Source organism: Ambystoma mexicanum, chromosome 7p, assembly GCF_040938575.1.
Source record: "Ambystoma mexicanum isolate Mex_15411 chromosome 7p, UKY_AmexF1_1, whole genome shotgun sequence".
NCBI lineage: Eukaryota > Metazoa > Chordata > Amphibia > Caudata > Ambystomatidae > Ambystoma > Ambystoma mexicanum.
The window spans coordinates 394,472,893-394,487,883 of NC_090939.1; the positions used below are offsets into that span (position 1 = coordinate 394,472,893).

Below are 14,991 nucleotides of genomic sequence, written 5' to 3' on the forward strand. Positions count from 1 at the left end.
AACACAAACAGCATGGGCTGATGCCAATCAGGGTTCTGGAGCAGGTAGGGGGGACACAATGAACTAGGAAGCACTGAGTCCCCTGGCCGTCATGCAGCTAGAATTAGAAGATGTCCCAGCCACACAAATGTAAATTGCCACTGCAAACACAATGACATATTACACAATATTGTCTGCCTTTTCTTTGGGACAAAATCTATATTTCCCTAATTTGCATATTAAATTCCATTTAACAAAATGTTTGTTCCATCTAATTGAGGATATTCAGCTGAACAATTACACCCAAATTGAGTTCTTGAAGAGGGTTGATTCCGGAGATGGAGGTGATATAAACAATTCAGTGTACATTATATAGGAATGTTCATTGATACAACAATATGACACTGTTCTGCTGCCTAGATACAACAGTAGGAGCATGATACTTTTCTATTGAGACAAGGCTGGAACTCTGCTCTTGTTGACTCAGGCCTCGCCCATATGGTCTTTATGGACCAGTGCCTGGCTGATAAAAGAGCCTTTATAATTTGAATATCTGTGGATGTAGGTGTTAGTGCTGTCTCCTCTTGAGAAGTTTCCAGACGTGTAGTTCTGTAAAGTGTTAAATGCTTCCCTTCAGAAAGACCTGTGAGATGTTGTTGATAGGATAAACTGAAGAAGACCACACATTCATTTTAATTTAAATTATGCTTTTAACAGACACAGGACAAGCAATACAATTTTGAACTTAAACTTTATGGCACAGTCTGGCGTACTTCACTTGTTTGAAGAAGGATTTTAAACTGCAATGGCCAGTTTCAAAGAGATTATTAGTTTGGGAAGGGATGCTATCTGTCCTCCAATCTTGTATGTTGGGGTTGAGGGATGTCTTTGTAAATTCAAAATCCTGACCTGGATTTTTGGATGAAAATGAACACACACAGCAGAATAAAAATGCAAATCCGGTTTTCTTTCTTGAACTTCTGCTCTCTTTCTCTGCAGGTTAATCAGTTTGCCATTTAAGCAAAGATGGCAGGTTATTTTCAGATACTTGAAATGTTCATTTCACGCCTTGTCAGTGACATTTTTGGTGGCTGCAAAACATTGCACATTTTCGCTGCACGTTTGTTTCCCAACCGCTGTGGGCAAGCTGCAGCATACACATGTTTTTTACAATGAGACCTTACTCTGCAGCTTTTCCCATAAGTCAAACATCCCTACAAAACGGATGGGTGTGCAAAAGATAGCCAGAAACTAGGTTACACCAAGATGTTGATGAAAGAGCTAGGGTGCCAGTTCTTTCCAAACCTGAAGGAGTCTTAGAGTAGTCCAGGTTGTAGTTCCAGATACACAGACTAACCATTACAGTCCATTTCCTTGATGCTGACAGTATTTCATGTGCATTCCTTGTAAAGACAATCAAACGGCAAATACATTGTGATTATGACTGGACACGTTGGGCCTAATTTAGAAAACGTTTAGCAACGAGCAAAGTGGCTTTGCAATGCAAACATACTCTTTGCACCATGCTAAATGGACCCAATTTACCAGAAAAGCTCTAAGTCAGCGTTAAGTAGTGTTTTTGCAGTGCAAAGTCACTTTGCTCCATGCTAAACGTTTTGTAAATTAGGTCCTTACAGCTTTGTGAAAGGTTATGTGTCTGTAATACTACTATGCTGAAGATGCAGGAAAACCCTACACTCTGGACCAGGGTATTACCATACAATGTATACTGAAAAATTATCCAAAGGACTCTATTCAAGTATTGTGTATCAAAAATATTTATTTTACTTGATACAAAATTTGAAAGATGAGAATCGTGTATAAATCACCACTATAATTCACATTTAGATTGCAGGTCAAATAACATTTAAAACAGTGCAGATGACCAACCTCGTTTCTGCACTGAATAATTCAATCATTCATTCAGCATACATCCTCATACACGCAGACACATACAATCATTTTTGAAAAACATTCAAATGGAGACATGAGAACAATTTCATAATATTTTAACAAATTTGGAAAATATTGTCAAATTAGGAACGGATCTTGAGAATAATTGCAATTTGCGTGATCACATCTACAATAAATTTCAGTTTTCAACCGGGTTTGACGTGTTGGAATTATTTAATCCACGTCTTCACCAGGGAATCTAAATTGTATACTAATTGTCCAGCCACCGGTTCCATGGACTAAAAGAACTATGCCTGTAGTATATTGTCTGCAATCATGAATCTAAAACACCCGAGTAAAGAGGTGACATATCACGCTCAAAATGAATGGTGCTGCGACAAGCCTACTCTAAAGTGCTGCATGGGGCAACTGTACAAGCCTGGACTGACGTTCATAAGCAGAGTGTGTATTCTAGTTTCAGTGCATTGTAGCAAAATCGTTTGTAAATTGCGGGTGCATTCGGAAGCACGCGTCCTTCATCCTGACGGCCTCAATGCCATCTCATGTGTCTGTAATGGCATTGTTTTTAGATATAGAGCCATTTTATTGTGTAGTTCCATTCCTGTGTGAACATCACACACTTTACCTTTTCTCTTCCCATCCTCTGTGTATGCACATACCTTGTGAGTATAACAAATGCTTGAATATATGGAGGGTTGCTTTTATTTGTGACAAATAGCATGGGCAGTTGTTTATTTGTGACAAATAGCATGGGTAGTTGTCAATGTGCACCTGCACCAATGTCCTTCTACTCTCATTCATATGTCTACATCACACAGCCAATCAGAAGGTGAGGAATGTGGGCATTATCTACCTATTAAATGCAAACAATATGTGCTTTTTCCGCATCTCACACCACAATTGTCTACCCATTAAATGCACACAATATGTGCTTTTTCTGCATCTCACACCACGCCTCATCCTCCATATACTCTATACCATGTGTCTGTGCTACTACTTAAACACTAACAGGCCGATTCATGTAATTCCTTCCAAAAGTGTCGCACGCGGCTGGCGCACAGCGTGCCCGTGCGAATGTCAGCGCCAGCCGCATGCGATAAAATCAATTTCCGCGCACAGCGTATTCATGGATTCCCACCTCCAAAAGCAGACGTGGCGCAGAGTGGCGCAGCGACCCTGCAGCAGCGCCAGTTACGCCCCCAAGAACGCCCTTGCGCAAGGAAAAGCCATCAAGATCGCAAAACCATCGCAAAGGGCTGCGCCAACCCTGTACCAGTGCAAGAAGTAACACACGCGACCTGGCCTGGGGGAGCGTGTGCGTGTATTTCAGGGGTGCGCGAGAAGTTCCACACGCGATTGGCCTGGGCGCGTGTATTTCAGGGGCTCGCGGGTGTTTTCACACGCGATCGGGCCTGGGGGAGCATGTGCGTGTAATTCAGGGGTGCGCGAGAAGTTCCACACGCGATTGCCCTGGGCGCGTGTATTTCAGGGGTGCGCGGGAAGTTCCACACGCGATTGCCCTGGGCGCGTGTATTTCAGGGGCTCGCGAAAGATTTCACACGCAATCGGGCCTGGGGGAGCGTGTGCGTGTATTACAGGGGTGCGCGAGAAGTTCCACACACGATTGGCCTGGGCGCGTGTATTACAGGGGCTCGCGGGTGGTTTCACACACGATCGGGCCTGGGGGAGCGTGTGCGTGTATTTCAGGGGTGCGCGAGAAGTTCCACACGCGATTGGGCTGCGTGCGGGTATTTCAGGGGTGCGCGCAAAGTTCCACACGCAATTGGCCTGGGCGTGTGTATTTCAGGGGCTCGCGGGTGGTTTCACACGCGATCGGGCCTGGGGGAGCGTGTGCGTGTATTTCAGGGGTGCGCGAGAAGTTCCACACGCGATTGGCCTGGGCGCGTGTATTTCAGAGGTGCGCGAGAAGTTCCACGCGCGATTGGCCTGGGCGCATGTATTTCAGGGGCTGGCGGGTGGTTTCACACACGATTGGGCCTGGGGGAGTGTGTGCGTGTACTACAGGGGTGCGCGAGAAGTTCCACACGAGATTGGCCTGGGCGCGTGTATTTCAGGGGCTCGCGGGTGGTTTCACACATGATCGGGCCTGAGGGGAGCGTGTGCGTGTAATTCAGGGGTGCGCAAGAAGTTCCACACGCGATTGGCCTGGGCGTGTGTATTTCAGGGGCTCGCGGGTGGTTTCACACGCCATCGGGCCTGGGGGAGCGTGTGCGTGTAATTCAAGTGTGCGCGAGAAGTTCCACACACGATTGCCCTGGGCGCGTGTATTTCAGGGGTGCGCGGGAAGTTCCACACGCGATTGCCCTGGGCGCGTGTATTTCAGGGGCTGGCGGGTGGTTTCACACGCGATCGGGCCTGGGGGAGTGTGTGCGTGTATTACAGGGGTGCGCGAGAAGTTCCACACGAGATTGGCCTGGGCGCGTGTATTACAGGGGATCACGTGTGGTTTCACACGCGATCGGGCCTGGGGGAGCGTGTGCGTGTATTTCAGGGGTGCGCAAGAAGTTCCACACGCGATTGGGCTGCGTGCGGGTATTTCAGGGGTGCGCGCGAAGTTCCACACGCGATTGGCCTGGGCGCGTATATTTCAGGGGCTCGCGGGTGGTTTCACATGCGATCAGGCCTGGGGGAGCGTGTGCGTGTATTACAGGGGTGCGCGAGAAGTTCCACACGCGATTGGCCTGGGTGCATGTATTTCAGAGGTGCGCAAGAAGTTCCACACGCGATTGGCCTGGGGGAGCGTGTGCGTGTATACCAGGGGTGCCCGGAAAGTTTCACACGCGATTGCCCTGGGCGCGTGTATTTCAGAGTTGCGCGCAAAGTTTTACACGCGATCTGGCCTGGGGGAGCGTGTGCGTGTATACCAGGGGTGCACGGAAAGTTTCACGCGCAATTTCAGCAGGGTACGTGTATTTCAGGCGTGCCGGGGAGTCCTACATGTGATTTGCCAGTGTGGGTCCTCCCAGGTGTTTCCTGTACACCCTCCACGGCCCGTGCAGGCAGCCCACACCACAGGGGACTACCCTGCATCCCTGGTCATGTCCCGCAGGCAGCCCACCCAACATGGGCATGCCCCCCAGCAAAGGCACATGTCTCCTTGCACTAATGATCACCAACTCATGTCCCCTTGCACCCCCACCCCCAGAATTGCGGGGCACCCGCCAGCAGGCCCCCACCCATGTCCAACTCATGTTCCCCACCACCCCCACCCCCCAGCAGTGCAGGGGCACCCTCCACCAGGCCCCCACCCATGTCTCCCACCACCCCCACCCCCAGCACTGTGGGGCACCTGCCAGCAGGCCCCCACCCATGTCCAACTCATGTTCCCCACCACCCCCACCCCCCAGCACTGTGGGGCACCTGCCAGCAGGCCCCCACCCATGTCCAACTCATGTTCCCCACCACCCCCACCCCCCAGCAGTGCAGGGGCACCCTCCACCAGGCCCTCGCCCATGTCCCATCCATGCCCCCCTGCACCTGGGTCCCAACAATCCCCAATCATGTCCGTAATGGCCATCCTCCCCTGCCAAAAGGCCCAACCAACTATCACATCCACCCACATATCAAAGGCAATTACATGTTACACACCCAATGTAAATAATGCAAATGAACACATGTCTGTCACACACAATGGCTGCAAGTGAATGTTAAAACATCCAACATGACATGCATGAAAGCAATGAGATGATACGACACATTGAAGGATGTAAATAAAAATGTATTGAAAATCAACTTGAATGGAAATGAAATGAGAAAAACCACAAAGCAAAACAACCAAAAGAAGACGAATGTCCATGAAAAAAATCCAAAAAATAAAAAAAGCCATTGAAGAACTATTTACAGATAATCCCGGGTCCATGAGCCCAACCAAATGAAACCTAACTATGACAACTAACTAAAAACTGAACTATATACAAAAATGTGGCCAATTGCAACCAAATAAAAAAAAGAAATTAAAGGAAACCTAACACTAACTATATAACTATATACAAAAGCAGCGGGCTAGTCCGACTGCTCACTGGTTGTTGTCATGGGCCAGGGCATCATTGAACTCCTGGTCAATGGCTTGGAGGCGGGCATGTTCCCTGGCCCCGAGGTCCCGCAGGGATAATGCATTGTCCAGCTCCAACTCCCTGCGAAGACCCTCGAGGCACTCAGCCCGCCTCAGCGCCCTCCGCATGGAGTCCTCCGCCCTGACCATTGTGAGCCGTTCCTCCTCTGCCCGCTGCCGGTCCGCACCTATCTGCTGGCACAACCGCTCCCACAGGGAAGCCACTCCCATTCCAGGGTTCTCCTGCCCTCCGGCCGATGCCTGCACCCCTGATGTTGATGGCCCCGAGCCATGATGCCTCCCACGTTGAGCCTGCTGCTGCCTCCGACGCAACTGCCTGTGCCAGCACGACGACATCCAGGCTGATGGAAACCACCGACGCCGTCGTGCACGTGCCCTGCCCGATGATGCCGTCACATCCTCCATCTGCTGGGGTCCAGTTGCTGTGGTGTCCACCCCTGCTGGACCTCTGACTCCCGACTGTGGCAGGGATGGAATCCCCACCGAGCTGGCTGCATTGCTCAGGGCAGGTCTACAGGGGGCCCTGGTGGCATCTGGGCCGGAAGACGGCAAGGAGAACGACTGGCGTATAGTCTCCACAGAGGAGGAGAGGGCTGCCAGATTGGCCGACACATGCAGGAAACCCCCGAACATGGACGATCCCAATTGGGCCACGTCGGCACGATGCTCTTCGTGATGACGTGCATGCTCCTCCTGGGAAGCACGCACGGCATCACGAATCACTTCTGTGCGCATCGCGACCCCAATCAGGACCTTCTCCATACGGCCAGGGGTCCCCTCGTCCGCAGGTGGAGGGGAGTCAGATGACATGGACATCCCCTCTACCTGCGGACGGGCCTGGGACGGGGCATCCCTGCTGGTGCATGGTGGTGCACCCACAGGGTCAGGGACAGCGACATGCACAGGCCCCTCCACGGTGACCTGTGCTGCCTCCTGCCCCTGCCCCTGGACTGCACCACTTGCACCGGCAGGGATGCCGCCTACCAGGCCCCATGTGCGCCTCAGTGGCGGCCTCCTCCTCCTCTGTGGAAACCACCAACCTGGATGGCTCCTCACCATCTACCGCCGTAGCAGGCCCCTGTGGGGGCTCACCCACCCCTCCGCTGCAGCCGTGGGGGCATCCCTGCCGCCTTGCTCCACAGCACCGTCTCCGCCCTCTTCTTCACTAGCCGCTGCGTAAAGGGAGACATAGAACACAAGCATCAGGGTACTGTACAATGGTCCCCTAGACTGGAAGCAATAGCAGATGAGTGCCACTGTCAAAATACACTTCCATCATGTCACTCCACAACACATGTGTCAGTCCAGGCAAAACACACACAGTGACAGTCATGGTGCATGCCATGGACATTTCCATACATGTCAAATGGACTCTCGAATCATACAATGTAATGGTACTCACATGCATCATGGGTCATGCCTATCACATGCACACACTTCACCTCAGTCACATCCATCTGGCCCCGTACACCCCAATCACAGTGCATACAAGGATGACTAGGCTGCATCAGTGAATCTGTAAATTGTCACAGACATGTGTCATGCATCCATGGCATTCACAAGTCACAGACACGCAGGTCAGGCACACAGACATGGATACCATATATGTACCTGGCATCAGCACCCATCCCTCACCCCCACCCATGTCCAGGAACAGAGACGGCCATGCTCTCATGTGTGCAATCTGCACAGGGCTCCCCATGTCGCATTTAAACACATGCAACAACGTGCGGTTCACACATTACTGGTCGCACATGCATTACCATGATGTCCCTGCACACATACATGCGTACATGGCCTATGTCACACATGCAGGCAAGTATCAGACAACCAGCACACTGCAACATGCCCTGTCTCACACAGCAATGCTTGGCCACTTACCGCTCAACGCCAGACGGGTCTCCGTCTCAAGGACCTGGGCATGGAGCACTGGGTGTACACGTTCCAGGACCCTCATCTGGATGGAACTCATGCGGCCCCGGCCCCCCTCCACGAGGCGCCGGGCCTTTATGAGGGTCCTGGACCTCAAGTCCTCCCGGCGCTTCTTGACCTTCTGGATGGTGCGGGTTGCCACCCCCTCTGCGTTGATGGCAACCGCACAGTCGGCCCAGATCCTCTCCCGTCCTTCCTTGTTGGCGCGGGACGATCCGAAGAGGGCATCATACTGCCCCAGGACTTGCTCCACCAGGACACCAACTTTGGTGGCAGTGAAGCTGGTGCCCCTCTGCCCCTCTGGCCGGGGGTTGCCACTGGTGTCAGATGTTGATGTGCCCGACATGGCAACCCCAGGGGCAGGAGTGGGTGGGCAACTGGGTTCTGGGGCTGGGCTGCGGAGCGATGTTATCCGAGTCGGGAGTCTTCTGTTCCAGGAGGGGTGGACACAGCAACTGGACCCCTGCAGATGGCTGATGTGCAGGCTCCAAATGGCAGGGCACGGTGGCGGCAGGCAGGCAGGCAGGCAGCAGCAGATGGCACGTGGGAGGCTGCTCGGGGCACTGGGGGGCAGTGATTCGGCCTTCTGGGCAGGAGCGTGGTTTTCCGTGTGTTTTCGCGTGGCCAGCTTGATACGGAGTGATTTGGCACGTGAAAATCCTGCAAGTCAGCGTGAAATTCGAGGAAAGGGCCTTAGCGCGTCAGCGCGTCAGCACGCGTACGCGATTTCATTGGACCAAAGGCCCTTACAGCGTAAGCGCGTCTGTGGAGTTTCGCGCACGGGCGTTGCCCTGGCAGGGCTTGGAGATCCCGCATGCCTTTACACTGCTCTGTACGTGCTTTTCGTGCGGTGCGTGTGTTTTCCATCCGTTGGGGTTCACACGCTATTACTTCACAGCGGGTGTTGGCTATGCGTTCTTCTACAAGCAAGGCAGACGGTGAGTGGTACCCCGCTCCCCCCCAGGCCCGATCGCGTGAAAAACTTCACGCGCACCCCTGGTATACACGTACCCCGCTCCCCCATGCCCGATCGCGTGTAAAAACACCCGCGAGCCCCTGAAATACCCGCACGCAGCCCAATCGCGTGTGGAACTTCACGCGCACCCCTGGAATACACGTACCCCGCTCCCCCAGGCCCGATTGTGTGTAAAAACACCCGCGAGCCCCTGGAATACACGTACCCCACTCCCCCAGGCCCGATCGCGTGTTAAAACACCCACGAGCCCCTGAAATACACGTACCCCGCTCCCCCAGGCCCGGTCGCGTGTAAAAACACCCGCGAGCCCCTGAAATACCCGCACGCAGCCCAATCGCGTGTGGAACTTCACGTGCACCCCTGGAATACACGTACCCCGCTCCCCCAGGCCCAATCGCGTGTAAAAACACCCGCGAGCCCCTGAAATACTCGCACGCAGCCCAATCGCGTGTGGAACTTCACGCGCACCCCTGGAATACACGTACCCGCTCCCCCAGGCCCGATCGCGTGTAAAAACACCCGCGAGCGCCTGAAATACCCGCACACAGCCCAATCGCGTGTGGAACTTCTCGCGCACCCCTGGAATACACGCACCCAGGCCAATCGCGTGTGGAACTTCAAGCGCACCCCTGAAATACACGCACACGCTCCCCCAGGCCCGATCGCGTGTGTAAACACCCGCGAGCCCCTGAAATACACGTACCCTGCTCCCCCAGGCCCGATCGCGTGTTAAAACACCCGTGAGCCCTTGGAATACACGTACCCCGCTCCCCCAGGCCCGATTGCGTGTGATAACACCCGCAAGCTCCTGAAATACACGTGCCCAGGTCAATCGCGTGTGAGAAGCTTCTCGCGCACCCCTGAAATACACGCGGCCAGGCCAATCGCGTGTGAGAAGCTTCTCGCGCACCCCTGGAATACACGCGCCCAGGCCAATCGTGTGTGGAACTTCACACGCACCCCTGGAATACACGCACATGCTCCCCCAGGCCCGATCGCGTGTGGGCCTTCTCGCGCGTGTAAGACTTTGGCACACATTTTTTTCCTGCGCAGGGACGCTACCGCCTGCTTTCGTGTGGTGGACATGTATGGGCCAGTGCGCGCCTTTGGCCGTGCGTTGTTTTTCCCTGTTCGATTCCATAAATACGTGTTGTAGGTGAGCGTGTGGGCGTTCTGCGCACTTGCCTCCTGTACTTCCCCCGTGACGCCCACATTTTCACGAGTTGTTCCCCATTCTGCGTGTGACGCCCCGTGTTACGCCTACTTTTGTTATGTGCGCCACGCTATGTGCGAATTCGCTGTGGCCTTATCGCACGGCGTTCGTTGACCTGTTCGCCAGCGTGCGCCGTGCACTTTCTCAGCGCACATCCCACATTTCGCGCGTGCACGGACTTCCATGAATTGATGTGCGATGTTTTCTGTGCGATAATCGCACTTGCACTGCGATTTTCGCTGTTTCTCTGCGAATCGCACGTTTTCGCACGCGTGCGCCGTTTTTTCGGTGCACGTTGATTCCATGAATAGGCCTGTAAATTACCACTGTCATCCTCCTAACCCTCCCTCCTCTATCCTCTATGCATCCTTCCAGTTCCTCGCTTCTCTGCTGCTGAATGGCCACGCCGAAGCACTACATTTGGGCTAGATTGGCTTAAGGATTGGCCCACAGTCAGCTAGCTGGCTCACCTCTTTTTTTGCCCACCCACCGCTGTCTTAAGTTCTTTCTGCACACTCTGACTCAATGTTTACATGTTCATAATTGGTTGACTAGCTTACAGGTCTTTTCTTTTTCTTGTTTACATATTTCTGTCCCTTTGCACCTGCAAAGGGTGCTGAAGCCACTATTACATGCACAGGTGGCTGTGGCATCCATTTTGCAGTTTGAATACATAGGGCTGGTTTAAAAATGTGTTTTTCAGTGGGACTTTCCCATTTTAAAACGATTTTGTGGAACAGGTCCCCACTGTCTACTTCTATGGATGATAAATATTCTGCAGTATGATCTGTTTAACTTCGAAATGTTTTCTTTGTTCCTTTGTTGATTCCATTATTAATGTGGAATATGTATGTATCCTGATGCACCCCAAGTCATTACTTTTGGTTGTGCTTCTATGAACACTTGCATGTGGCGTGCATAAAATATGAGTAAAAAGGAATTCATGTTTGGTTAACCAAACTCTTAATTGAAAGCTTAAAAGTTACTAAAATGCTGTGCAGGCTTTAGAAGGCACCCACCGTTTAATGTGCATATTTAGGGTCAATGTTTTTTACTCATAAAGCAGGAGCAATGGTTTGGCACAATTTAGCATTCTGGTTGGTTGCCTGTTCTCGCCCTAAAAGAACACGGTTACGTTTCTCAGTTTGTCACAGGTGTTACCAATCACTTCCCATTCACGCTACAGTGATGATGGCGCCGTCTACCCAGAGGCCAATTCTGATTGGGGTGCATTTTTCAGCTGTGTTTCATATCAGAAAACGTGTCTGCATGGCAGGGACTGTCAGCACAGCATTGTACAACTGTCATGAATCAAGTGCAGCAACACTGGAGCCATTCATACGAACCACTAGCTGCCAAATTGTACAATCGCAATCATCTCATTTATAGCACATTTCATCGCCAGCCGTGGTTTTCTTTTTTCCTGTCATGAACTCGAGTTTTAATTAATGACTAACTATTGTAAAAAGGACAGTTTATGTGTTTAAAATAAAGAGCTGGATTGTTTGCTGAACAAAATGGTAGAGAGAGCAGGGGTGTCCCAATTGGCCAATACGTAGCACCAGGGGAGTTGCTAAGTCTGGAAAAGACCCGGGGCTAAGCTGATGTCAGAACGGTTGGGACTGGGGGCTAGCTAGTCTTTTGGCTGTAGCTCCTGAGATTCTATCCGGGGCTACAACCAAAAGATCAGGGGCTATAGCCCCCTTAGCCCCCCCCCTAGCAACGCCCCTGCGTAGCACAGCTTGTATCTGACATGTGGGCATAGGTAAGGACTTCTAAAGATGTTGATCACTCGTTTGTGTTGTTCAAAGGGTGGGCAGCAGGTATGCTTTTTCATAGCGAGCAGCCGGAAGTGGGCAGCCAATACATTCCCCTAACACTGCCTAGATTGGCTTTCATGTAAACATGAGTGAATCAAAGATGATGGCACAGCTGCATATTTGCTCTATGCATTTTGCAAACATTTTGGGGGAATTATTTTAGTTTCACAGCATCTTTCCTACATGCAAAGGGACTCCCGTGGACTCGTATCATGAAATAGTTAATACAAATCACAAAACACAATGGGGCCTGATTTACAAAGCGTTGTCCAATGGGAATGCAACATTATAAAACGCTTTTGTACATCGGGCCCATTACGTTGTACTTTGCGATTATAATGCACATCGTGGAACGTGATTGGTTCCATGTTCGTTTCATAGCATAACATTTTTAGAGAGGTGATCGAAGCGGGTGGAAAGGGTCGGGAGTGGTGTTTGACTACTTTTATATTTTTCTGTTTACCATTCCTCTACTTTTTACGACCATATTCACCATTCTATAAAGAGGATTTGTCCATTCATGTCCCCGTGCAAGTGTAAAGTTGCAATAGGAGCCTTAGTTACTAGTCACAGTATTGCAATGCCCCAGCTGCAACACCTTGTCACGTGTTGCACTATGCTACCACCTACCCTCTCCCCTGCCGAGACCACAGTTCCACTACTTTTTCCAGGACACTTCTAATGCTGTTTTAGAGGCTTTGAAGCAAACGATTGCAACTTAAATCCAAACAACAGTGAGAGGGGAGATATAGGTCATCTGAGTCCCAATTGGAAAAAATGTGTAATTCTTCTTGCAACATCAGAATATTAATGGAACACTTTTTAACATTCATGGTTGGACTTACACCCAGCTTGCAAAGCTCAGAATTCACAAAACGACTTAATGGTAATCTTAGAACTGGGAAAATGCTGATGACATAACAAATGATTTTTAAAATAGAGTGCTGGGGATAATAACAATACTCAGCAGAATACTGGGGAATTACAACTGCGGAAATCGGGAAGTGAACATTTGATTTTGTCACATGGAGATCATTATTGACCTTGTCTCAGCCAATCAGAATGTTCTGACTGCAGTCAATAACTACCAGCATTGACTTAATTCTGATCTTTGTCTCTTAAAATTAAATTTCCTTAAACAACACACTTCCTCTCACAGAGGACAATTTATTTTGCTGCAGCATCCTATTTAATGCACGGAAGAAAAGCTAAAACATCGGAATCTACTTTCAGTTTCTTATAGAGAAATTGTGTACTTTTACATAACACCTAATGGATTTTCATGTTAAAACCTCTCCGCCTTAACCAAATTTGCAATTGACATGCTTATCTTATGAAAATACCCATGATATTTAAATACTGTAAAATAAAAACACATTTAATTTATTAATTTTGCCTATTTACTTTATACACTATTAAGGTTTATTTTTACATCCCCACCAAAACCCCAAAAGGCCTTATAGACCTCAGGAGTTGTCATTAGCACTTGAGATAATGCCCATCCCCCAATTTACGGCCCCTTGGTGGTGGGTCATTATCCGATGATAATGACCCCTCCCTCAATCTATAACGCTGTATACAAGGTAAAGGGTTATGAAGAAAGAGCCGAGCTATTGAGAAAAGAGCCCTACAGTCATTTTTTGGAAGGAGTGATGGGTCAACAAAAATAGAGGGTTGCTGTATACATGCCCCAGTGGGCAGATTGCAAGGCATTAAATCACATAACTTAGGAAATGCATCCTATTGAATACATCATTGTCAAGTTGATGCGAAGATGTTTATACAAACATGTAACAGAGGTATGCATTCAGACAGTGTGACGTGAGGGACTGGAGGTACCAATATAAAACAAACAACAAACATTTTCACCCTATCATGCCTCCAGGAAAGGCTAATGAAAGGCAAACGTGTAACAGTACACATCTGTGGATCGTATTATGTGTTAAACAATGCTACTGAAAGGAAGAAATTACACCTTCACGTGTACTGTTGTATAAAGTTGCCCACCAGTGCAAGTCACGTCACTAGAGAATTCAGTGGATAGCCCAAATTGGGCGCAGTGAGTTACTAGTATTTTCTTTTGAATGTGCTGTACTGGCTGCCACTGACACTGTTTGTTCTCTATTGTAAATCAGAACATTAGAGTCCATATCAGATCCAGGTAAATGCCTGATTAGGTGATGACCTGTGAAGATCGTCCAGGTAACTCTATGAGGGGCATAGCCATGCTGTCAGACGTTTGGAGTTGAAGAGCAATGCACATTCCTCCTCCTCCATGCTCCCTGAAGGAGGGCTCTTATGCGAGGAGGTAGATCTGTGCAGAAAATCTACGCTCTTTCCCACAGTCACAGGAACCTTTTAAACCTAGGTCTGCACACTGAAGTTTGTGTCACTTCCATGCAGCTGGTTGGTAATGGTGCTGGGCTTGATTGAAAGGTCTGTGCTGTTGTAGAGAGTTTCCAGTAACAGCTTGGCCTCGTTGTACATTTGCACGCTTTCCTCAGCCGACATGTTTGGCCACTTTGATTCCGGGTTTGGCTTCATCCACGATCAGCTTTTGCAACAATGTGTACTCGGGCTTGCACCGGAATAGCCCAAAAAAGCATCAGATGTTGCAAAAAAGAGACATTAACCTAATGTGGATTCTGACAAAATAGCATCATGTTTTACCTCGAGATCCAAGCGTGGCTGCCAATTGAAAATCACAAGTCAATCAATACCTGTACTGTTGAAGGCTTTTATGGCCATTGTCAACCTTTGACAGAGAATAATTTCTTACTGACCCACTTGAACTTCACACGCTATATTTGACTATGCTGGGGCGCATAAGAGCCTGTAAACTGAAATGGGGAGCACATCCTCCAGTTATGGGGACTAAATGAATATCATTTATTTTGTTAGGACTTTGCTTATTGACCATATATGGGAACTTCCAGGAACGTGTCTATGGGAAGTAAAACACATCTGGTATGCTTTGCATTTTTTTAATTGCTTGCAAGAGAATCTATGTTTTTTGGTACCTTTGTGCATAGGCAATTTGATAATTCCCTGAATGTAAGTGTGC

At 49.7% G+C, this 14,991-nt stretch overlaps 1 protein-coding gene across 10 annotated transcripts in view; it reads left to right on the forward strand.

Annotated features, from left to right (window-relative positions):
- The window catches only part of ROBO2 (roundabout guidance receptor 2), a 974,141-nt gene that overhangs the window by 695,591 nt on the left and 263,559 nt on the right, over positions 1-14,991 (forward strand). The window lies entirely within an intron of this gene.